General features: G+C 37.0%; 1 protein-coding gene across 8 annotated transcripts in view; it reads left to right on the plus strand.

Moving 5' to 3' along the window:
* The first annotated feature begins 2,417 nt into the window (after positions 1-2,417).
* Positions 2,418-27,056, plus strand: part of MAP3K13 (mitogen-activated protein kinase kinase kinase 13) — a 190,092-nt gene continuing 165,453 nt past the window's right edge. For 7 of the 8 annotated variants that reach the window (XM_065540323.2, XM_074031586.1, XM_065540322.2 and 4 more), the window contains exons 1-2: positions 2,418-2,484; positions 5,047-5,174. The gene's annotated coding sequence lies outside the window, so the exon portion shown is untranslated. Of the gene's footprint in view, positions 2,485-5,046; positions 5,175-11,097; positions 12,555-27,056 lie in introns of those variants that run through there. The other variant, XR_012430960.1, reaches the window with a different exon arrangement.

Below are 27,056 nucleotides of genomic sequence, written 5' to 3' on the forward strand. Positions count from 1 at the left end.
GTGTATTATTTTAAAATAAGTCCTAGACAATATATTATTCCATCCAAAAATACCATAGTGCACCAATGTTTGCTTTGAGATGCAATACAGTGCCTTTTTCTCCATTCTTCTCCTAATCCAACTCCTCTTTATATTATCTCATCTTTTCTTCCTCTTCCCACCACCATAGCTTTAAAAAGAGGAAGTGTTTTAATAGGAGAAGGGGCAGGGGTGGCAGTGGTAAGGGATAAAAGGCTCAGAACAAATACTGGAATCCTTTCATTCATTCAACAAACATTTTAGACCTACCCTCTCTCAAAGTCTCAATCATCACTAGTGTAGGCAGTTGTTCAGATAGGTGGCACTGGACAATGATGTTTTTGTTTAGCCAGAAAAGAAGAATGGAAAAGAGTCCCTTACCACCTGCCATCTAGTGGTTACAGTGATGAGTAACATGCATGCTTTCTACTAGACAGATTAATACATGGTTTGTTTTATGGAACAAACAGGAAATTAAGGCCAGAGGGGTAAAGTGATTTAAGGTCATATGGCTAGTTAATAGCAGAGCTTGGCATAGAACCCAAACAAGTTGATTTTAAGACCTGTGTAAATTTTGATTGTTTGAAACATAAAGATGTCATTCAAATGATTTTAAATTTGATTAAAGCATCATCCTGTTTTGTATTTATTTGTATTAAGTTATAGTACATTAGTATCAAAGGAGAAAAAATGCCATTGGTTGAATGAGGGAACAAGATGGGCCTATGAGATAATATTAACATTGAATTATTTTCCATTAAATGGTCCTATTACCAACATTTCAATAATAATAATAATGCCTATGCTAGCTCTGTCATATTCCTAAACAAAGGGTGAATAATTATATTAGAGAAAACTAAATGCAATTATGCCACATCATTGACAGTGCATTCAGAGTTTATGTTACCTTCTGGAGTTTGTTGGATCTGTTACTTATTCCTGTCCAGTCAGTTAAAATTGAAGGTGAAGCTCACAGGAGCTGATACTTTACACTTTATTTCTGGGTAAATATAAGAAGTTTGCCAGGGGAATGGAAATACTGTATTTCAAATGAATCCAGCAATGGCCACACCAAACATTCAGATGATCATCACAATTAGGCGGCATCTAGGTTACATTGCCCTTGTCTCTCCAGGGCTGGGACTTTCCTAATCCTTTTCACTTGAGAGGGAAGGATTTAAAAGTGAATCTACCCCTACCTTATTAACATTTTGAGGCAGATTTTGGGAACGGGGAGAGGTGGCGAGCATTTTGAGACTCTACTTTTGGTGTTAGCATTGAAACTCATTGTGTGACATTTAGACGCTTCTTTGGATCCCATTTTCCTTACCTGTAACAGCAAGGGGTTGACAAAGTGATTACCTCTAAAAGTTCCTTTCAGTTCTGTCATTCTGTGAAATTTTTGTGCTAAGAAAAAATCTTCAGTTCAGCTGGTCTCTTCTGCTTTTTCCTGGGTTGACTTCCTTCCTCCCACAATCATTTATTGAGTATCTCCATGTTCTTGAGGGTAGGGCCTGGGTTTTATTCAACTTTCCCCATCACCTAGTACAATAACTAAGCAGGTTATTTCCAGTAGGGTTAAAGTTGTTTTCTATATAAGATTCCAACTTTGAATGGAGGGGCTCACAGTTCCAAAGAGGGTGCCAGGCATCATCAATTAACTAAAAGCTGAGTATCTGTAAAAATAAAAAAAAAAAGTGGGGTGGGGGGACGCGGGGGGACATAAAGGCTAGTAGGATACCTGGTTCCAGTTGTCCTTAAGCACAGGTATGTTACAACAGGGAATAAGAGTGCATAATAATGCAAAAAGTAATGGTTAACACTCATCGAATGCTTTCAATGTGACAGTGCTTTCAGTGTATTATCTCAAGTAATACAATCGTCCTATTTTCTAGGTACTAGTATTATGTTTCACACTTGAAGTGGGCACAGAGAGGTTAAGTAACATGCCCAGGCAACACTGTTAGAAGTGGGAGGCAGCATTTGAAACCAGATAGCGAAACCTCACAGCCTGCACTCCTAGCGCTCCACTACGTAGATAAATAAGAAAAATCACAATAACAATCGTGATTTCTCCAAGAGGCCAGGTGAATTTGACCAGTGATGAGTACAACCTACAGAAGGAGCAGAGGGAAGTAGCTGCCGAAAAGAAGGCTAAAGAAGTTTGCAAAAAGATAACATGCACTTTTCCAGGCTAGATACATAGGCCGAGAAGCAAACCGGCGGAATAAAATCCGACAAGCAAGATGTGGAGCGTGACAGGACGCCAGGTGAACTCAAAGAACAGGTCGGAAGTGACGTCACTAGCCGAGTCTGGCGCTCAGCGGGACTGCGGGTCCGGTGGAATTCCGGCCGGATGTGGCGCACGGGAAGTTACGCAGGGGAGGCGGTACCTGGTTGTGGAGGGTGACGCCATGGGCGGGGCGGAGCGTCTGGGATTCGCTGGGAGCCTCTGATCCCCGACAGGTAACTTGCTGGCGGGATCTGAACTGGGGCGAGGGTGGCAGCTGGGGTTGATGGCCTAGGTCGCTCGGGGCCCTAAGCGCGGGCGGACACAGGTTAGGTAATGGACAGCATTAGGTCGTGGCTGGAGAAAAGGCTCCTTGGCATGAGGCTCCCTGAGGGGTTGAGGATATGGAGAACTCTTGGGAACTTGGTCTTGGGGGCCCGAAGTCGTCGAGGAAATACAGACAGGTTGAGTCTTAGAATCAGACATGGCTGGGGGCCATGGGTTTCTGATCATTGGCGCGTATGGTGGAGAGACGGAGCCTGGGACACTGAGAGGAACTGACCTAGGGTTCACCTACCCCGACCTCTTCTGCTAATAGGGGACAGGGACCTCAACTTTTTGTCTCTTAACTCGTAGCACAATGCCTTGCCGCAAGTAAGCATTCTTTAGATGCTGTCGAAGGAATGAATGAATGAATGAACCACCCAACCTGATTCTGCCTCCCCGGCAGAACCTCTCTCCAAATTTCAGTATTCTAACCTCTGAATATAGAAATGACTCCAGTTTAGTTTGCTAACCAGTGGTTTATGAGGATGCTGGTGCAGCAGATACCCAGGACATTGTTGGGTTTTGTTAGTTTTGTCTTTTATGGTTATTGAAATTTAGAAATGTGTCTTAGTATTCTTATCCGGGTGGAGAAGATGAGTCACTTACTTTGGCTTCTTTCAGGTTCCTTTACTTTTCTGGGAAGAACTTGTAGGGAAATGATACCAGGGAGGAGTTGGACCGTTGTAAACAAACTGCTGTTATAGCACTGACTGCTCTTAATGTTTTCTTTTAAGCAAAGTAAACTTATTTTCCTTTTTTTTTTTTTTTTTTTTTTGAGACGGAGCCTCGCTCTGTTGCCAGGCTGGAGTGCAGTGGCGATCTCGGCTCGCTGCGTGACCTCCGACCTCCTGGTTCAAGTGATTCTCCTCCCTCAGCTTCCCGAGTAGCTGGGATTACAGGCACACGCCACCACCCCCAGCTAATTTTTGTATTTTTAGTAGACACGAGGTTTCACCATGTTGGCCAGGATGGTCTCGATCTCCTGACCTCGTGATCCGCCCACCTTGGCCTCCCAAAGTGCTGGGATTATGGGCTTGAGCCACTGCGTGTGCGGCCGCTTTCCTTTTTCTTAATGGTTTCTTCATTATCTTATACGTAAGTGTACTACTTACATTTGAGATGTGAGAATTATAACTCACTATTATTATATTATAATTGAGAATATACCTTATATTTTTGATTATGAAAATGAAAATAGTAATTTATAAAAATCCAGTCAGAGATTACACCTGGTGTTTATAAGTAAGGTTAACTCCTTCCAAACAGTTATATTAATAGAGGGTCCCCAAAAGAAGATTAAACTGTTTCCTTTGTTGGAAATACTTGTTTAGGTGTCTTAAATGTGATCAAGAGTGGGGCCGGGCATGGTGGCTCACGCCTGTAATCCCAGCGCTTTGGGAGGCCAAGGTGGGCAGATCACTTGAGGTCAGGAGTTCAAGACCAGCCTGGCCAACATGGTGAAACCCCGTCTCTACTAAAAATATGGAAAAAATTAGCCAGGCAGGGTGCGATCCTGTAATTCCAGCTACTTGGGAGGCTGAGGCACGAGAATCACTTGAAGCTGGGAGGCGGAGGTTGCAGGAGCAGAGGTTGGGCCACTGCACTCCAGCCTGGGTGACAGAGTGAACTCCTCAGGAAATATAAATAAATAAATAAAATATAAAATATAAATAAATAAAACTTAAAAAATGAAAATTAATTTTAAAAATGTGATAAAAAGTGGGAAGGGACCTAAAAAACAACTACTGTAACCTTATTGGTTTTGGTTGTCAAATGGAAAAAAAGAGCAGATGAGACTGTCGTCAGGCTGTGTAATGAAATCTTGGCATGAATCACTACCTAGTCCAGTGAGGTGAATGTGTGTATGGACCACATAATGAGATAGCAGCTCTGGTTTCAGAATCTTACCATTAGATTGGGTATAGTAGGAGTAGGAAACCCTGAATTTATGCCACATGGGAGTGTGTGTGTGTGTGTGTGTGTGTGTGTGTGTGTGTGTGTGTGTGTTTTACAGAGATGAAACTTCTTAAGCATTTTTTAGATATAAAAATCTAAGATGTTCTCAAAATAGGTTGAAAACTCCAAAAAGTTGACATGTAAATATACTATTGCACTGTTTAAATTTTAAGTTTACATACCCTTAAACCTTGTTTTCCCAGTTTCTGGAAAGTGCCCAGAATCATGCCCATTTGTGTATACTGTTACTGTGGTACCACCTTTAGAATACATAAAATTATGGTACAAAGTCATGTTTTGAGATCCTGTAGATTTATGTTAATATTATTGTCTTACTTAAAAATCCAGTCTAATTTTGCTACCTCAGTCTCCTATTCAGTGTCAATCTGTTGTTCAGTGTGATGTCCACTAAACTGTGGACATCTAAATGTCTGTGTAGTATAACTTTTATTCATAATGAGTTGGTATCTCAGTGGTAACTTAGGTCTGTACATTGACATTCTTGAGGTTTTTAGTTTTGCAGAACACTGATATCTATGGACTCTAAAAATGGACTTCATTTAAAGAAACCCACGGACCATTAATGGACAAAAACATGAGTCAATATGTATTGTGGCATTCAAATCCTAGCACTTTGGGAGAGGTAAGTAATTGACTGTGTTTTATGTTTGTTGAGATGGTAGAACAATCTTAAATTTGCCTAGGAAATTATAGGATTGTAATTGAAAAGTACAGTTCTTAATCTCTTTATGTTTTAATCAGGACCTTCCAAAGAAAAGTTTGTTTTGTATATATGAAGCAATTGTTCTTATTTTTCTGTAAAGTTGATCAGAAATTGAAGATTGGCAAGCTATATTTATATTGTTCCTGGAAAGTTACTGCTCTGCTTTCTGTTTTTAGGGGGAAACCTCCTTTCAACACTTTACATCCTGGTAGAAATAATTTAATCTGTGGATACCCTGTAGAAATGAGGCCTCAAATAGTCATTTAAATTATCTTGCATCCAAGTTTGGCTATGTAATAGTATATGTATCAAATCTACTGATCAATTTTATCTTGTGCCTCAGATTTAAGCAAGAAAAGAGGCCCAAAAATGTCTTTTTTTCTTTTTTCTGCCTTATTCATGCTATTTTATTTTTTTCTTTCTTCTTCTTTTAAAAAATGTATTAGGTGGTTGATTCTCCAGGCCTTTTATCTTTCTGTCTCAAGGGGGTAAAATTTATTTTCTCCCATTTTACCTTTTTTAATTGATGGGTTTGTTCATTTTCAGAACCTTAACTTCTAACTTTATGATAATATTTGTCACCCTTTAATCACTAAGCATTAAACTTGTAGTTTTTTTCTGGTCTCCTTTGTAGATACCCTGGCTTCTTATTTAGAATTTGCTTAATTCTATAGCAGACAGTACTTCTAGGAATTCATCTTTCAGATTTATTTGGCCTTACACACAGAAATTTGCATACAAAGATTTTTGTCACCATATTGTTTGAAATTTAAAAAACCTGCTAGAAATAGCCTGTGTTTCAACAGAGGTCTAGTTAAATGACTGTCTTTATACAAAGTAATACTTTGCAGCTCTTAGGATAAAGTAGTTGTAGAGATGCAGATATGGAAAAATCTCTAATACACATTGTTAACTGATAAAACAATAAAAAGAACTATACATACAGTATGTTTTCATTTGTGTTTATATAAAGCATACATTTATATACATACATACAAAATTCCTTCAAACCAGCGTAAGGAATTATTGACAGATAACCCTGGGAAATGAGACTAGAGGCCTAGACTAGGAAGAAGAGACTCACATCTCACAATTTTTCCGTATACTATTTCTGGTGGGTTGATTTTTTTTTACTATGAGCATGTTTGTATTTTCATAATACTAAGAAACAAACAGCAAGTCTTTACAATAATTTAACAATTATGAGAGTCTTTTACTATTCCCTTATGACTTTCTGTTCTTATAATACTTGGACTATTTAGAAGAAGTAGGGTTACATAAATGAGTTAAGATTTTTTCAGAGCTGCAATCTATTCCAATCCATTGTAATAGATTTTAAACCTTGACGTTAGATTGTTACTATTAATAAGATCTTAAGAATACTAAATGCTTAGTCTTGCCAAATTCAGTATTCATTTACAGTATACTGAGTGTTGCTGACCTGACCAGGTGATATGGTGGGTGTTACCATTGTTTGCAAGCTAGGTTAGTATTGCTGTGGCATAATTCTGAACTTCACAGTATTACTGAATAGGATGAACTTTGTTTTATTTGAATTGCTATTTAGGGACTTTTTAAACAACTCATTATTATTTTACTTTGTTCTTGATGTTTAGAACTGGCTTAAAGCATTGAGAAGAATGGCTTGTTCTGTTAGTAAAATCAGTAAACCAGAAAAATAATTTATATAATTGGTAATGTCATTTTGTATTACTTTTAATTAGCTGATTATCTGCCTTGGGAATGCAGCAGAAAATTCTGGTGACTTTTACTTCGATAATCATTTTTGTCTTCCCATACTTTTATTGTAGGACATTTGGAATAGTAGTAATAGATAAGTAAAATGAATTATATGAAAAATTTAAATATATAATAATCTTTATTTTTTAATAGGGATTTTATTAGAAACTTGCTTGAGAATAGGCTTTGTAAGATACATACCTATATGATACCACTTATTGTGTGTCTGTTAAAAATCATAATGAAGGCTGCTAACTAGTGGTTGAATCATGATTAGTAGAATAGAAGAAGTTATAGGCTCACGCCTGTAATCCCAGCACTTTGGGAGGCCGAGGTGGGTGAATCACCTGAGTTCGGGAGTTCGAGACCAGCTTGACAACCATGGAGAAACCCCATCTCAACTAAAATTACAAAAAATTAGCTGGGCGTGGTGGCACATGCCTGTAATCCCAGCTACTCAGGAGGCTGAGGTAGGAGAATCACTTGAACCCAGGAGGCAGAGGTTGCGGTGAGCCAAGCTCACACCATTGCACTCCAGCCTGGGCAAACTTGGCAGAGTATTTTGCATATACTCATCTCTGTTAAATGATGCTTTGTTTCCTAATGTCCTTGGGATTAATCACTATCATCATGAAGGGGAAATCAGTGAGTGCGATGCCTAGAGTAAGACTCTTTATTCTTGCTAAGTGAATGGATAGCAATGAATTGAATCCAAGGACAGATTGTTTTCCTAAATCAAGAGGATAGAATATGGTAAAGGTGACATGGAGAGAAAGGAGATGAACCTGAATGTAAAAGTTACATGTAGAGAACACAGAATTGAGGAAAGATGCTTCTATATGTGTGTGTATATATGTGTGTACATAGAGATATAGTATATAATATCTACATCTATGTATGTTGCATACATATATGTTCTGGAAACATATATATTTATATAGAGAGAATATATATATTCCAGAAATATGTGTGTGTATGTGTATATACACATAGAGAGAGAGATAAAGAGAGAATATACATATATATATATATATATATATATATATATATATATATATATATTCCGGAAAACCAGATAGGAGGTTATCCAGTTAGTCAATAAGGAAAAAAAAAAAGCGCATTAAGTCCTTAGAGCTGGGCCTGTCATAGGCTAACTCATGATTTTGCGAGTAGCTTAAATAATTTTGGAAGTTTTAAGATTATTCACAGAGTTGAAATGACAAGAAGGCAGACCTAAGCTTAAGTGAGAAAATTAAAATCTAGCAACATAAACTATTATGTTAACCATATCTTTTGAGATTCTGTTTTGTGTTGTTTTGGGGAGGGGAGAAAGAATAGAGAACTCAAAAATTTATTGATGTTCAATTTGAATTGAACTAGAACATAAGTCTTTCCTAGCATTCCAATTGTTTATGACCAAGATTAAACAGATCCCATTAACCTATAAAACATTAATGCACAAAAACTGATTTGATTACCTTGCAGAACAGGAGAACTGTTTTTAATCAATGTTTTGATCCTATAAAAGGGCAATTGTAATGATCTAGATTGAGGGGACTGGAACTATTTAGAAGACTTTGGAAGGGTTGGAGAAACTCCATAGGAAGTATACTTGTTCTTTGTTATTTGAGGCCAAATTTCATTCAAAATAAGAGAAAGTATAAAACTATTAATAATTAGCAGTGAAGCAGACTGTGTTGAGAGGCAGTGAACTCCTGGTAATTTGGGTTGCTTAAGCAGATTTTGAACATCAGGAACACTGTAGAGGGGATTTTTCATTGTATGGAAGAATGTACTAGATTATTCTGGAGGCCTCTTTCAAATCCTAAAAACTTTTTTGTAGTGTAATAAAGTGATTTATTGTAGATGGGTTTAACCTCTTATTCCTATATTTAAATACTGATAGCTAACATATCCACTGGTCACTTATCCATCAACCTCACCTCACCCATAACTAGGACATAAATTTTAAAATTATTTGAACTTCAAATTATAAGACATAAAATCAACATGCTTTTCTCAGATCCTTACTCAGTTTACTTTTATTTTAGACACAATTCTGATAGGCTTAATTAGCTGGCATCTAATTCCATGACATATTAGAAGTAACAAATCATGAATAGTCCAGGTGCTCCTATTAGAGGCAAAGAAAAAAAGAAAAAACTCATAAAGCAGACCAGCGAATTTAAAATTGTAGCAACCTGAGTCCTTTTGATAAGATGAAAACAGCTCTATATTAATGGATATTCAAAATGATAACCCTGACTGAAAAGAAGTAATTTATGTTTAGTATTTTCTATTGAAGAAGGGAAGAATACCTGAATTTTAGAAAGATCTCTTCAGTGTGTTTAATAACAAAAGACAGCTGGATAGATATTTTGGCATTTGGAGAGGCTGCATTGTATAGTGGAAAGAGCACAAACTCTAGAGTAATATAGACAGATTTGAATCTGGGCTCCAGTCTATTAATTAAGTTTTATTATTCATTTCAAGCCTCCATTTCCTCAGCTGTAAAAAGGAATTTACTGAAGGTTAATGTATATAAAGTCTTGCCTAAGTAAAAATAGCTATTGTTATTATTTCATTATTACCATAAAGCTGACTCTATCTTGGTTAAAAAAAATTTTTGGCTATTCAAGTAGAGCAAGAATAAACTTATCTAATAGTTTTAGTGTAAGTTTAATATATATAATGCTAATAATGGTGATGGCATGCTTGAAAAAAGTTTTTAAAAATTATACAAGTAATTCATATCCACCTTACAAAAATTAGGTTATAGAAAATATACCTAAGCAAAACAAGGAATAAAGTTGTCAGAATCCTTTATCACTATAATATTTTAGTGCATGCTTCATTTTTAAACTGCTTTGACATTCCCACAGGGTGTCACTTCTGAGTAGTGACTGCTGAAATGGATTCTATATTACTACTGTTGGGGAATTTACATTATTCACTGTGCTTTCTAATCATAACATGAAGTGAAAGATTGTGACATGGCACAATACTGATTAAAATAAAGCCCCGGTCCTGGTAAATTTTGTTGTATTGAAACCAGTTTTGTAGAGTGGTGGGTGTTGCTTTCTGTTCTGGAGCCAGAGAGCCCAAGTTTGAATCCCGTCTCTACTATTTATCAGCTGGGTAATTACCTGAATTTCTTAATTTTTCTGTACTTCAGTTTCTTTATCTGTAAATTGGGGACAATAGTAGTATCTAATTCATGGGTTGTTGTGAGGATTAAAGGAATTAATCTACATAAAGGGTTTAGAGCAGTGCCTGGCACAAAGTATAGACTCAGTAAATATTAGCTGCTATTATTATTCGTTTTTAGGCAGGTTTATACAAGCATATAAGATAAACAGAATGAGCACAAAATTAAGTCAGTGAGATTAAAAACCTCTTCTAAAAAAGGGAGAGGTATGGAACAGAGGCTAGTATCCCCTGAGGGAGAGAGGCCTCTGGTAATTATTTACTGAGCTAAAATTTCAGAGGGCTATAACTTGTCTTTTGTTGCATCAGGCACATGTTTACAATATTTTTACTATATGTTTTTCATTTGAACCTTGCAAAGGGGTCTGAATTTTTCCATTTGAAGGCATTGTTTCTTTTTCTCCCTGTTTAAATATTTCAATATTTTTGAACCATAATATTTCCACATCAGTTTCTTTCCCTACCCCACAAAGTCAACATCATTTTATGCTGCCTCTTCCAACAAGCATTTTGGCTGTGCTTTCAGAGATCAAAAGCTCTTTAAGACAATTCGATACCATGGATAGAGATCAAAGAGATACAATAAATTATCATTAAATCAGTGTATCTGACTACAGCCCCAGGGAGATTCTGTAAGAACTTTAAATTCTGTTGCAATTTTCAGTGACGGGTATTAATCAAAGAGATAAGCCAATGAACATATTTAGCCGTTCTGTCTACTGTACCTTTTAAAAAAATTTTTTTTCCTTTTCTTTTTTTTTGATGTTCTCCTTTTCTTTTAGCATGGTATCTAGTAATCTGATTAATTACTGACCAAAAAGAAGTTTTTAATTTCCCTTAAAAAAATTGTTAGACTTGTAGTAGAATTTTTTTTGTGTTTTGTTTTGTTTTCAAGCATCAAGTACCACGTTTTTGAAGACCATGGCCTATCATCATTATGCATTCAAGATTTGAGTTTGAATAACCTCATCAAGACTTAGATCTTCTTCAAAAGCTTCAAGTCTCATCTGCATTAAAGCTCTCCATTGAACCCTCTCACAAAAGTACAAGCTTAAAGGGACTAAAATCCATTCATACATTCCATTTTATATCCCTTCCTCTGACTTCTCTTCAATTTCCTTGGCTTCTAGGGTGCTTCATATTGCTTATGTTCCTATAGACTAGAGCCAAGGAGACAGTGCTTTCCAAAAAATGTGTTCTGTGGCCATAAGTTTTCATTGATAGAGAAGCATAAATTTAACATGATGAATTTAGAATTAGGACTTTTATGGTATCCTATAAAAAGTTGAGTTAACAGGCCGGGCACGGTGGCTCCTGCCTGTAATCCTAGCACTTTGGGAGGCTGAGGCAGCCGGATCCCCTGAGGTCAGGCATTTGAGACCAGCCTGGCCAACATGGCGAAACCCCATCTCTACTAAAAATACAAAAATTAGCCGGGCGTAGTGGAGGGTGCCTGTAATCCCAGCTACTTGGGAGACTGAGGCAGGAGAATCACTTGAACCCAGGAGGCGGGGTCTGCAGTGAGCTGAGATCGTGCCTCTGCACTCCAGCCTGGGTGACAGAGCAAGACTCTGTCTAAAAACAACAAAAAAAGTTGAATTAACAATAAGGAAATTAGGACGAAGTGGCAAAAATATTTTGGGTTACATTATACTCTCAGAAGCTATATGGTTTAGAGAAAAGGGTCCCCAACCACAAAAGTTAGTGGTTCTTATTCTGTCTACCTCATACTAGGTATATGGTAACTAATAAAGTCACTTAACCTCTCTGAACCGTAACTTCATCATCTATGAAGTGAATCTGACATTTTCCCCCCGGCCTACCTCACAGGGTTGTTGTGAGGATCAAATGAAATAATGTACATGAAAAGACATATATAAAATGTATAATACAGACAAAGGGTCCTGTTACATAGTTGGAAGTCATTCCCTCAGATCTTGGGTCTAGGAAGGTAGGTGATTTAAACTCACTGAAAGCATGTACCATATTCAGGTCGGATACATGGTAACAAGGCTATATTAAATTTTTTTCTCTGAGTTGAGTCCCTAAAATACTATCATGGGCTGATTCTAAGAAGGAGCACGAATATATATTCCCCTAAAATTATAGCTTAGCATTGTTAATGCTCTAGAGCAGTTATCAGAGTTATATGTTGTAACATATTAGTGATTTGTGAAACTTTTTTACTAAAATGTGACCCTCATTTTTCTTTAAATGAAAGAACATAGAATATTTCACAATGCATTCCATGTGGTAAGAGTAAAAAATTGTTTTAGTTATATGTACAAATGTGTGTGTGTGAAGGTGTGTGTACTTGGTCATTAAATAAAATGTACTTTTTTTCCCCTGTGAGTTGCAGCTGCTGTTCTTTCTTTCTTTTTTCTTCTTTTTTTTGAGACGGAGTCTGACTCTGTCACCTAGGCTGGAGTATAGTGGCGCGATCTTGGCTCACTGCAACCTCTGCCCCCTGGGTTTAAGTGATTCTCCTGCCTCAGCCTCCTGAGGAGCTAGGATTACAGGCACTCGCCACTGCGCCCGGCTAATATTTGTATTTTAAGTAGAGACGGAGTTTTGCCATGTTGGCCAGGCTGGTCTCAAATTCCTGACCTCAGGTGATCTACCCACCTCTGCCTCCCAAAGCGCTAGGATTATAGGCGTGAGCCAGTGCACCCAGCTTATTTTTCTTTTTGAGACAGGGTCTCATTTTATCATCCAGGCTGAAGTGCAGTGGCACAGGCTACAGCAGCGGCGTGATCATGGCTCACTTCAGCCTTGACCTACCGGGCTCAAGTGATTCTCCCACCTCAGCCTCCCCAGGTAGCTGGGACTACAGGCACAGGCCCCCACAACCGGCTAATTTTTCTATTTTTTGTAGAGATGGGGTTTCATCGTGTTATGCAGGCTGGTCTTGAACTCCTGAGCTCAAGTGATCCACCCACCTCAGCCTCCCAAAGTATTGGGATTAGACATGAGCCACTGTGCCCAGCCATCAGTTGCTGTTCTCAGAGTACCATTTTGGCACTAATGCCTTCCTACACATTTGGATTCCTAAGAGACTCAGCATTTTTTTTCACTTTCTACTACTACTTGTGACAAAGAAATTAATACCAATTTGACTTATGGTGTAATTGAAATATTTTTTTATTTCGTAGCACAGATAAAGCCTGTATGCCTCATGGATATTTAATATTTTAGTATCTATTCTGATACCCAGACTGTTATAGCATTTAAAAGGTTGCTTCAACCTCTACTAGCAGAAAGATTGTGTCAAATATTTTGCTTTTTAATTTTTTTTTCTTGTATCTTTCTGGCCTAATGGCAAACAAAACCCTCCATTTAGCATTATTCGAGGACTAAGTAGAGAGAGGCTATCAAGAATGTAGTTAGCATGACTGGGAATTTGATGGTCTCTGGAAAAGAAAGTGCCATTTCTTTTCTTTCTTTGAGTAACTAGGTTTATCTTTAGTTTAATGATTTAAGATAAATAATTCACTAACATTAACTTGTTCAACTGTTACTCCTAAAAACAGATATCTCCCTCTTTGGTGATAGCATTGGTTAGATTAGCAGAGGTGACTTTATTATAGTGTCCATGAACAATAGGGCATTGCTGCTGCTTCCCAGGGTTATGCATTCCAGTTCATTGATGAAGAACTAATTTTTTAGTGCTTTAGTGTACTGAAATGCTGCCTTTAGTGCCCTGGAATTATTTAAAGCTTGTTAGAAGGTTGTGCAAGGTATTAATTTTCTCTGCTTATAAATTATATGAATGTATATAGTCCTAACAATATGAATGTTTATCAGAAGATGTATAATGTAGAATCCAACTGCCTCATTCTTCCTGAACAGGCGTGGCCAAACTTCTTACATTAATGGAGACTGAATGAATTGCAAAGGTTGTATAAATCGAGGCTATTATGTTTATGACAATTGGCAGCTGTGGCATAAAAGGCTCATTACCATCTGTAATTGACATTTTGTTGTTCCTCCTTCCTCCACACTTTTGCCAAAAAATGGCATTGGTATTACTACCTCTCCATGCAGGAAGTAGGATCTACCTATGAGAAAGTTCAAGAGAGTAGTTAGGCAAGTTCAGCTATCCCTGACCTTCTTCCACAACCCTCATGAAACTAATCCATTGCAAAATTCAGTCTTTTCTGCTTCCTAAATATCTTTCAAATTATTCATCTTTGTTTCCATGTCCGTCCTTATTTATTTTATCATCTTTGCCTACATTTTTGCAATATCTCTTGAATGGTTTTTTGTATTTACTCCTCCCCCCTCTAATCTCATTGCTTTTAGACTGATTTTTTAAAATACAGTTCTAATATTTTTGATCCTCTGATCTAAACTCTTATTATCTTATTGCCCTTAGAATTCAACCCCAAATCTTCAATCATTCTTTGCCTACTAAGCTCAAGCCATAATGGTCTTCCAATTCTCTGACAATGCCATTTTTTTTTTCTTCAGAGTTTTTGTTGTCGTTATTGTTGTTGAGACAGAGTGTTGCTTTGTCGCCCAGGCTGGAGTGCAGTGGCACAATCTTGGCTCACTGCAACCTCCGCCTCCCGGTTCAAGCAGTCATCTGCCACAGCCTCCCGAGTAGCTGGGATTACAGGTGCTCGCCACCACGCCTGGCTAATTTTTGTATTTTTAGTAGAGATAGGGTTTCACCATGTTGGCCAGGCTGGTCTTGAACTCCTGACCTCGTGATCCACCCACCTCGGCCTCCCAAAGTGTTGGGATTACAGGCGTAAGCCACCGTGCCCAGCCTTCTTTAGGGCTTTTGCAGATACTTTCTGCTTGGAATGCCCTCCTCTCTCCTATTCCTCTTCACATAACCCACTTCTACTCATACTACCAGTCTCACTTTTAAAGTGATATAGTCTCACTTTTAAAATAATATTTAATATTATTTTTTCCAAGAAGCCTTCCTCCATATCTCAGACTAGATTAGACCTCCATTCTCTATCATTCTTTCATAAATCACCCATTTTTTCTCAAACATAGCATAGTTGTAATTATTTCTCATATATAATCATTTGTGAATAATCTTACAAGGCAACCTTTAGAAGGGCAGTGACTGATGCATGTTTTATTACACTGTATGCCCAGTGTTTAGGAAATTGCCTAGCAAATAGTAGGGAATCAGTAAATATTTGTCAACTGATTCTTCCCACAGCTACCACTCTTCACTTAGATATTTCAGTACTGTAAGTTCTTCTGGGTTGTTGAACTTCCTCTGTTTAAAACCCTCCACTTGGCTGAGTGCAGTGCTCATGCCTGCAATTCCAGCACTTTCGGAGGCCAAGGCAGGAGGATCGCTTGAGGCCAGGAGTTCAAGACCAGCAACACAGTGAGACTCCAGTCTCTACAAAATAAAAATAATTTTAAAATGAGCCGGGCATCGTGGCACACGCCTGTAGTCCCAGCTACTCAGGAGGCTCAGGTGGAAGGATTGCTTGAGCCCAGGAGGTCCAGGCTGCAGTGAGCCATGATTGTGCCCCTGCACTCCAGCCTGGGTAACAGAGCGAGAGCCTGTCTCAAACACACAAACAAAAACCCTCTAGTTGCTTCTCATCTCACTCCAAATATGAGCCCAAGTCCTTATAATGGTCTCTAGGGCCTTACCTGATATGCCTCTACTCTCTCCTTACCTCTCTACCATCTACTGGACTGCCCAGCCCAGATCTCTTAGCTGATCTCAGAAATGTCAAGTTTTCTTCTGCCTCAGGACCTTTGTACTTGATATTCCTTGTGCCTGGAATACCATTGCCTTAGATATCTGTCTGGTTTAATCTGTCATCTTCTTTAGGCCCTTGAGGTTATGTGACTTCAGTGAGGCCCTCTTTGACCATCTTATTTAAAATTGTAACCTCACTATGTGGCATCCCTAGTCTTCTCTGCTTTACTTTTCTCCATCGTACTTATCTCTGATTGACATTCTCTTCATGGGTATTTTCCCCAGTACTGAGAACAGTGACTGACACATGGTAGGACCTTAGAACTTACTTATTAATTGAGTTAATTTAACCTGTACTCACAGAGATGCATATTTGGGACAATGAGACCTGTAGCCCAAATTATGAGGGCTGAATATTTCAAGATGATTTTAGGAGATGAGTTAGTTAAATTGATTTATATCCTGCCTTGTTCTAAAAAAATTTTCAAATGCATGTAGTATGTAGGATGGAGACATAAAGAGAATAAGACAAAGCGAATGTAATAGTATTAAAGTGAGTAATGTACAGAAGGTCCCGCATAGTGGCTAAAGGCATGTTATAAATTTGGCTTATGAAAGAGTTAGCTTGCTCAGAAATGGTTGAGCTGGAATCAAGAATCTGTTCTCTGGCACAGGTCACAGATATTTGAGTCTTACATAGAAACCCAGAAAACCCATTTAACTATAAGACATTGTGCAATTACTCTTCAAAAAAAAAAAAAAAAAAAAAAAAACTTGCTTTCTGTATTAGGAAATTTCCTATTGGCATAAAATGTACACAGTCTATCCATTATAAAGGCTCTGCTACATTTGAGAGATGGCAGTCACAGCTACCACCTCTGCTTATATCATGTCCAGGACATTCCCAAAGTTGATTTAAACCAAGTAATTGGATATTTTTGAAAGTTAGCTGTGAAAAATACCAACCAGCACATTAATTACCCCAGTTTCTCCTCCTCTAATCATGAGGTAGCATGACAGTACAGTGGTTGTGGCTTCCTTCCTTTTGAGGTAGATAATTGGCAACTTAGAAATAGGTTCTTGGCTGGGTGTGGTGACTCACACCTGTAATCCCAGCACTTTGGGAGGCCAAGGTGGGCAGATCACCTGAGGTCAGGAGTTCGAGACCAGCCTGGCCAACATGGTGAAACCCTGTCTCTACTAATAATACAAAAATCAGCCGAGTGTGCTGGCATATGCCTGTAATCCCAGCTACTCAGGAGGCTGAGGTGGGAGAATCTCTTGAACCCAGGAGGCGGAGGTTCCAATGAGCTGAGACTGTGCCACTGTACTCCAGTCTGGGCAACACAGTGAGACTCCGTCTCAAAAAGAAAAAAAAAAAGAAAAGAAAAAGAAATAGGTTCTTATGTAGTCACAACTAAACAAGGTAGGAAGATTGAGAGTCGGATGAATTAGACTTCAAGAAATTTTTCACCAGTACAGTAACCCAAAATAAGAGCTTCTCTCTCTCTCTCTCTCTCTCTCTCTGTGCATACAATTAATAGATACTATATAGTACATGTCTTTCTGTTCATGGTATGTATACTTTCCTAATTCTGTCTTTTTTTTTTTTTTTTTGTCATTTAAAACTGAGTCTGAGAATTGTTGCCATGTCTGCAGGCCAGAGATAAAGCAAGGAACGTGGGGACAGACTACAGGCCTTTCAGTAAACTCTACAGTACCTCACTAAACAAAGCTGGTATTTTTGAGGCAAAAGATGAGAATATTTAGCTAAATGGTGTTCCATTTGCAAAATGTGCTAGTTCTTATTTGATTTTTTTCTTCCTTCTTAGAAAGCTTTATCCTTTCTATCTTTGACTTGCAGATAAATACTACATTTGAAGTCACATCTGTCCCACACCATTTTTTTCAGGGAAGAGGAAAACTAAATGAACCATAGACTTAGGGAAATAATGGAAATATGGATGTTTAAAAAAACCATTTATGTTCCACGTATTTCAAGGAAAGGAAATGAGGAGACACATTAAGAACACCACAGAACCATTAAAATGGACAACTCATATAAGGGGAAAGTATTTACCAAAAGCATTATGTATAACATGTTGCTGATTAAATTTGTGTTGTTATATTTAACGTGTAAGTATACATTATTCTAATTTAAAATATGTTTATTGAATTTGCTTTACATATTGTATTTATTTGATGGAACTTTATGTTCATTTTTTAAGACGTCAAATATCTCCTCGTTTTGACATTTCATGAGTAACAGGAGAAAACCTGAGAAGAGACAAAAGTAATGCAAAGGTCATTGTGTCTTCCAGCATAAGTGATGTAGAAGCAGAAAGATCTTATTTTCATTAGAAGTGGTGAAGTGGCAGAAAGACAATATCCCCCGACTGGTTTGCTGACACAAATTTTGCCATATAGTGAGAACAAAAAAATATGTCTAGGCGTTTAACTCATTATCTCCTCAACTATGGTACACAGAATGTCTGACACAACTACAAGAGATTTTGTAAGCCAAAAGGGTTCTGTAATGACATGTTTGGAAAACGTTGCAGTCTTTTTTGAAAATTTATAATGTATCTTAACACATTCCAAATGTGCAATCACAATTCTTTTTCGCTCATAAAATCTATTAATAACCCTTGGAATCATCTTTCAGGAAATGCTGAAAATTTTGCTTCTGTTTAGGATGTAGAATATTGCAAGAGAACATTGTTCCTATCCTAACAATGAGAAAAATCTTGATAATCCACAAAGTCATGATGTTTCTTGAGCTCATCAGAGAGTTGAGGTCACAAGGCAATCAGATGAACTGAAATTCCAAAGAGAGACAAGCCCTTTTGAAGAGATAGGACACAGAAACTGTGTTACCTTTGGCAGAGCATAGGAGGAAGAGAAGGCACTGTAAAGGTAGGTAAGAAGAAAGCGGCTAAAACTGTAATGAATTCTTAAAGGCTGAGTGTGGGATCCTGTAACATTTCAGAATAACGGGGAGCCCCAGTCACAAAAGTAGCCTGCACTCACTTGCAAGCTTTCTTTTATGGGCCCCTGTGTTAGTTTCCTAGGGCTACCAGAACAAAGTACAGCAGTGTGCTGTGTAACGACATTTCAGCCAATGACTCCATCTTCATATTGCCATCCTCTCTGTATGTCTGTCTGTTTTTTCTCTCTCTCTCTTTTTAAAACCATTTTTAAAGATGTAGTGCAGTAATATTAACTGTATATATATGTGTGTGTATATATATATATATATATATAGTTACGAAACAGATCTCTCAAACTTTTTCATCTTGCAAAACTGAAACTCTATACCCCTTGAATAACTCACCTTTTCTCTCTTCCCCATTCTGCTAGTAGCACCATTCTACTTCTCATTTCTAAGAGTTTGACTATTTTTGATACTTCATAGAAGTGGAATCATGCAATAGTTTTCTTTTTGTGGCTGGTTTGTTTCACTTAACATAATGTCCTCAGAGTTCATCTATGTTGTAGCATATGATAGGATTTCCTTCTTTTTTTTTTTTCAGACGGATTTTCACTCTTGTTGCCCAGGCTAGAGTGCAGTGGCGCGATCTCAGCTCACTGCAACCTCCGCCTCCTGAATTCAAGCTATTTTCCTGTCTCAGCCTCCCGAGTAGCTGGGATTATAGCCACCCACCACTACACCCAGCTAAGTTTTTGTATTTTTAGTAGAGACAGGGATTCACCATGTTGGTCAGGCTGGTCTTAAACTCCTGACCTCAAGTGATCCGCCTGCCTCTGCCTCCCAAAGTGCTGGGATTACAGACATGAGCCAGCACGTCTGGCCTACCTTCTTTTTTAAGGCTGAATAATATCCATTGTGTGAATATACCAAATTTTCTTTATTCATCTGTTGGTGGACATTTAGGTTGTTGGCTATTGTGACTAATACTGCAATGAACATGAGTGTGCGAATATCTCTTTGAAACCTTGTTTTTAATTCTTTTGGGTATATACCCAGAAGTGGGATTGCTAGATCATATGGTAATTCTATTTTTAATTTTTTGAGGAACTTCCATACTGTTTTCCATAGCAGCTGCACCATTTTACATTCCCACCAACAGTGTACAGAGGCTCCAAGTACTCTACATCCTTACCAACACTTGTTATTGTTTTTTTTGTTTTTATTTATTTATTTATTTATTTTTAGTTAATTTACTTTTTTAAATAGTGGTCATCCTAATAGGTATGAGGTGATACTATTCTGGTTTTAATTTTCATTTCCCTAATGATTATTGATGTTGAGGATCTTTTCATATGCTTGTTGGTCATTTGTATATCTTCTTTGGAGAAATGTCTGTCAAGTTCTTTGCCCATTTTTAAATTGAGTTATTTTGTTTTTTTAATTATTATTATTGAGTTGTAAGACATCATTATATTAATATATTCTGGATTTTTGTCAAGTTCTCTTGAGAAACTTTTTAAGGTTGCCTTTTCACTCTTAGATTATTTCCTTTGCTGCATGTAAGTTTGTAAGTTCGCTGTAGTCCCATTTGTCTATTTTTTGCACTTGTTGCCTGTGCTTTTCGTGTTAATATCTAAATAATAATTGCCAAACCCAATGTCATTAAGCTTTTCCCCTGTGTTTTCTTCCAGGAGTTTTATAGTTTCAGGTCTTACAGTTAGGCCTATGATCCATTCTGAGTTCATCTTTGTAATCAACATTTTGTAGGATCTTTGTATGACAGGGTCCAACTTCATTCTTTTGCATGTGGATATCCAGTTTTCCCAATGCCATTTGTTGAAGAGACTGTCCTTTTCCCATTGTGTGACCTCAGCACCCTTGTCAAAGATCATTTGACCATATACATGAGGGTTCGTTTTGGGGCTATTCTGTTCCATTGGACAATATGTCTGTTTATGCCACTACTATTCTGTTTTGATTACTAAAGCTTTGTAATACATGTTGAAGTCAGGAAGTTTGAGGCCTTCAGCTTTTTCTTCTTTCTCATATTTTTTAAGGCTATTCAGAGTCCTTTGAGATTTCATATGAATTAAAAGTTTTTGTTTTCTATTTCTGTAAAAACATTGTTAGGGTTTTGATAGGGATTGCATGAATCTGTAGGTCATTTTAGGTAGTATGGACATTTTAATAATATTAAGTCTTACTGGGCGCGGTGGCTTATGTCTGTAATCCCAGCACTTTGGGAGGCCGAGGTGGGTGGATTACTTGAGGTCAGGAGTTTGAGACCAGCCTGGCCAACATAGTGAAACCCTGTCTGGGGGGCAGAGGTTGCAGTGAGCCGAAATCCCACCACTGCACTCCAACCTGGGTGACAGAGCAAGAGTGTCTGAAAAAGTAAATAAATAAATGAGCAAATAAATAATATTAAGTCTTCCACTCCATGAGTATAGGATGTCTTTTCATTTATTCGTGTCTTCTTTAATTTCTTTCAGCAATGTTTTATAGTTTTCAATGTACAAGTCTTTTTCCTCCTTCTTTACATTTATTCCTACTTATTTTATTCTTTTTGATGCTATTATAAATGGACTTGTTTTCTTAGTTTCCTTTATCAGATGGGTCCTTGTTAGTATATAGAAACACACTGATTTTTGTGTTTTATATTCTGATTCATTGATTTTATATTCTGCAACTTTGCTGAATTTATTAATTTTTTATGGAATCTTTAGGATTTTCTACATATATAATCAAGCCATCTGTGAACAGAAATAATTTTACTTCTTTCTTTCCAATTTGCATGACTTTTATTTCTTTTTCTTGTATAATTGCCCTCGCCGGAACTTCTATTACTATGTTGAGTAGAAGTGGTGAAGGTGGGCAATTCTTCCCTTCTTCCTGATATTAAAGGGAAAGTTTTCAGTATTTCACCATGCAGTGTGATATTAGCTGTGGATTCTTCATAAATGGCCTTTATTGTATTAAGATATATCCTTCTATTTTTAGTTTGTTGGGTGTTTTTATCATGAAAGGGTATTGAAGTTTATCATGCTTTTTCTGAATCAACTGAGATGGTCATGTGGTTTTGGCCTTCATTGTGTTAATGTGGTATATTACATTGATCGATTTCATATGTTTAAGCCATTCTTGTGTTCCAGGAATAAATCCCATTTGATCATAATGTATAATCCCTTTAATGTGCTGTTGAATTCTGCTTGCTAATATTTTATTCAGGATTTTTACATCAGTGTTCATCCGGGATATCAGTCTGTAGTTTTCTTAGAGTATCATTGTCTGCTTTTAGTATCAGGGTAGTGGTAGCTAGTTTGGAAGTTTTCATCCTCTTCAATTTTTTGAAAGAGTTTGAGAAGGATCAGTGTTAATTCTTCTTTAAATGTGTGGTAGAATTGTCCATTGAAGGCATCTGGTCCTGGCTGTTTTTGTTGTTGTTGGGAGGTGTTTGATTACTGATTCACTCTTCTTACTAGTTACAGGTCTTTTCTGATTTTTTTCTTTATGATTCAGTCTTGGTAGGTTGTATGTTTCTAGAAATCTATCATTTTTTTTGATGGTATCCAATTTGTGTATAATTATTCATAGTAGTCTCTTATGATCCTTTTTATTTCTATGGCATCAGTTGTAATGTCTTCTTTTACTTTTAATTTTTATTATTCAAATCTTCTCTATTTTTTACCTTAGTCTAGCTAAGGATTTGTCAATTTTGTTGTCTTTTTAAAAAAGACAAGTTCTTCGTTTTGCTGATTTCTTTCTACTATTTTTCTATCCCCTATTTTATTTATTTCTGTTCTAATTTTTATTATTTCCTTCCTAATACTAATGTTGGGTTTAGTTTATAATTTTGTTTCATTGTGATTGGAAAAGATGCTTGGTATGGTTTCAGTCTTCTTAAATTTGTTAAGACTTGTCATGTGGCGTAACATGTTATCTATCCCAGAGAATGTTCCATGTGTCCTTGAGAAGAATGTGTGTTCTGCTATTGTGGAGTAGAATATTCTGTATATCTGTTAATACCAATTGGTTTATAGGGTTGTGTAAGTCATCTGTTTTCTTATTGATTATTTGCCTGGTTGTTCTATCCATTATTAAAAGTGGGGCATTGAAATCTCCTATTATTATTGTGTTACCATCTGGTTTTTCTTTTAGTCTGTCAATGTTTGCTTTATATTTGGTTGTTCTCCTGTTACAAATATAAATACATATTTATAATTACTACTTTCTTCCTAGTGAATTAATCCTTTATTTATTATATAATGTCCTTCTTTGTCTCCTGACAATTTTTTTTTTAACTTCAAGTCTCTTTTATCTGATATTACTATGGCCACCCCTGTTCTCTTTTGGTTATCATTTGCATGGAATATCTTTTTCCATCCTTTCACTTTCAGTCTGTGTGTGTTCTTATACCTAAAGTAAGTTTCTTATACATAGCATATAGTTGGGTCTTTCTTTAAAATCCATTTTCTATGTTGGGTTTAGTTTATAATTTTGTTTCATTGTGATTGGAAAAGATGCTTGGTATGGTTTCAGTCTTCTTAAATTTGTTAAGACTTGTCATGTGGCATAACATATTATCTATCCCAGAGAATGTTCAGTCTTCCTTTTGATTGAAAGTTCTGTTTACATTTAAAGTAATTATTGATAGGGAAGGACTTATTATTGCCATTTTAAGATTTCTTTTCTGTATGTCTTGTAGTTCTTTTGTACCTGTTTTCCTGTCTAGCTGCCTGCCATTTTGTTCTGTTGACTTTTTGTAGAGAGAGATATGCTTTGACACCTTTCTCACTTTCTCTTGTGTATCTTCTAAAGAGATTTTATTTGTGTTTACAATGGGGATTACATAAAACATCTTATAATTGTAACAATCTATTTTAAACTGATACCAACTTAATTTAAACCATGTACAAAAACTCTACTCCTTTATATACCCCCTACTTTATCAATGTCACAAATTATGTCTTTTATACTTTGTATCTAGTAACATAATTTTATAGTTTATAGTTATAGTTATTTTTATGCTTTTATCTTTTAAATTCTACATGGAAATTAAAAGTGATTTATGTGCCACCATTACAGTATTACATGATTCTGTATTTACCTGTGTATTTACCTTTACAGAGAGCTTTACATGTTTATATGCTTTCAAGTTGTTATGTACTATCCTTTTATTTCAACTTGAGGGTCTTCCTTTAGCATTTCTTGTAAGGTAGCTCTAGTGCTGAACTCCTTCAGCTTTTGATTATCTGGGAAGGTCTATTTTTTTCCTTCATTAAAATTTTTAAATTTTTATATATTTATTTTTATGATTTTAACTTTTATTTGAGATTTAGGGGATATATGTGCAGGTTTGTTACATGGGTATATTACATGATGCTATGGTTTGGGATACAATTGATCCTGTCACCCAGATAGTGAGCATAGTACCCTATAGTTAGTTTTCCAACTCATCTCCCTTCCTCCCCTTTTTTCCCTGTCTACTAGTCCCCAGTGTCTACTGTTGCCATCTTGATGTCTATTTGTATGCAGTGTTTAACTTCCACTTATAAGTAAGAACATGTAGTATTTAGTTTTCTATTCCTGTGCTAATTCTTTTAGGATAATGGCCTTGAGCTGCATTCATATTGCTGAAGAGAACATGATTTCATCCTTTTTTATGACTGCATAGCATTTCATGGTATATCTATCTATCTATCTATCTATCTATCTATCTATCTATCTATATCACATTTTCTTTACCCAGTCCACCATTGATGGGCACCTAGGTTGATTTCATGTCTTTGATATTGTGAATAGTGCTGTGATGTACATGAGTGCATGTGTCTTTTTGATATAACAATCATTTTCTTTTGGATGTATACCCAGAAATGGAATTGCTATGTTGAATGGTAGTTCTGTTTTAAGTTCTTTGAGAAATCTCCAAACTGCTTTCCACAGTGGCTGAACTTATCAACATTCCTACCAACAGTTCATAAGCATTCTCTTTTCTCCACAGCCTTATTAGCATCTGTTGTCTTTTGACTTTTTTATAATAGTCATTCTGACTGGTGTGAGATGGTATCTCATTGTGGTTTTGATTTGCATTTCTCTGATGATTAGTGATGGTGAGCTTTTTTCATATGTTTGTTGGCTGCATGTATGTCTTGTTTTGAGAAGTGTCTGTTCAAAGTTCCTTCGCACACTTTTTAATGGGGTTATTTGACTTTTGCTTATTGAATTCTTTAAGTTCCTTATAGATTCTGGATATTAGACCTTTTGGTGGTTGAATAGTTGGTGAATATTTTATCCCATTCTGTAGGTTGTTTTTTTACTCTGTTGATAGTTTCTTTTGCTGTACAGAAGCGCTTTAGTTTAATTAGCTCTACTTGTCAATTTTTGTTTTTGTTGCAATCAGTTTTGAGGACTTAATAATACATACTTTACCAAGGCTAATGTCCATAATAGTGTTTCCTAGGTTTTCTTCTAGGATTCTTACAGTTTGAGGTCTTACATTTAAACTCCTTCAGTTTTGAAGGACAGTTTTGCTGGCTATAGTATTTCTGATTGGCAGTTTTTTCTTTTAGCAGTTTGAATATATCATACCACTCTCTCTGATCTGCAATGTTTCTGCTGAGAAATCCAATAATAATCTTATGGGAATTCTCTTGTATATGACAAGTCGCTTTTCTCTTGCTGCTTTCAAGATTCTTTGTGTCTGGCTTTTGATAGTTTGGTTACAGTGTGTCTCTGTGGGCCTCTTTGGATTCATCCTAGTTGGAGTCCTTTCAGCTTGTTCAATTTAGATTTCCATTTTTTTCTTCACGTTTGGGACATTTTCAGCCATTAGTTTTTCAAATAACCTCTCTGTCCCTTTCTCTCTCTCTCTTTCCTTTGATAATCCAGTTAATGCATATATTGGTCAACTAGATGGTGTTCCATAAGTCCCTTAGGCATTCTTCACTTTTCTTCATTGTTTTCACTTTTTATTCAGTTATCAAGCAGGAGCTTGATAATTTTTAATGGGTTTACTGATTTTGTTTTCTGTTTGATCAAGTTTGCTGTTGAATCTACTTAGTGTAATTTTTAATTCAGTTTTTTATATTCTTCAGCTTATAATTTCCATTTGGTTTTTTAAAAATAGTTATTCTTCCACCCACCCCGCTAAGATGGAGTCTTGCTCTGTCGCCCATAGCTGGAGTGCAATGGCATGATCTCGGCTCACTGCAACCTCTGCCTCCCGGGTTAAAGCAATTCTCCTGCCTCAGCCTCTTGAGTAGCTGGGATTACAGGTGTGCGCCACCATGCCCAGCTCATTTTTGTATTTTTAGTAGGATGGGGTTTCACCATGTTGGCCAGGCTGGTCTTGAACTCCTGACCTCCTGATCCACCCGCTTCGGCCTCCCAAAGTGCTCGGATTACAGGCCTAAGCAACCGTGCCCACCTTTAAAATAGTTTTTATCTCTTTGTTGGTATTTTCATTTTGTTCATGTATCATTTTCCTGACTTCCTTTATTTGTCCATCTGTCCTCTTGTAGTGCATTGAGTTTCTTTGACAATTATTTTGAGTTCTTTGTCTCGGGATTGATAGCCTTTCATTTCTTTGGTTTTTTTTTTTTTTTTTTTTTTTAGATTTATTTTGTTCCCTTGGTTGGGTCCTTGTTTCTTTGTATTCCTGATTATTTTTTTCCCGGGATTTGCACATTTTTAAAAAACAGCCACTCTCCCAGTCTTCTGAACTGGCTTCATACAGGGAGGAAGAGGCGTTAAGACTCTCTTTAGCCCAGCTGTAGAGTCTTAGGGCCTCTCAAACCTTTAATGGGGATGTATCTCCTCTGAACTGTGCCTGTAATTTCCCAGTTAGAGGCTTGCTGGTTTCTTTTTTAGGCACTTGCTCCCTGTGGTGTCTTTCCATGGTATTGCTGGTTTTCTGGTGTTCCTACAAGCTGCCTAGGTCTCTTGTTCTCAGCAGTTCCCAGGCAACCACAAGTTGCCAGATCTGTCAGCATTCCAAGTCAGGCAAGACAGAAAGCTATCTCTTAGGCAGTCCCCAGAAAAGCTGAAAGATTGGATATACTTTCTACTCTTCTCTTTTCTTCATGAGAGAAAGCCATGAGTTGGGCATTTTCTCCCAATAACACTGAGTTCTGTTGTCTTCTGTCTGCTGTGCCACAGGTTCTCAGGTGCTGCAGCTAGCTGCTGAACTCTCCACTGTTCTCAGTGGCCCCCAAGCATCCAGAGTATTCTGGTTCTGTCA

The sequence above is a fragment of the Macaca fascicularis genome, chromosome 2, assembly GCF_037993035.2.
Source record: "Macaca fascicularis isolate 582-1 chromosome 2, T2T-MFA8v1.1".
Taxonomy (NCBI): Eukaryota; Metazoa; Chordata; class Mammalia; order Primates; family Cercopithecidae; genus Macaca; species Macaca fascicularis.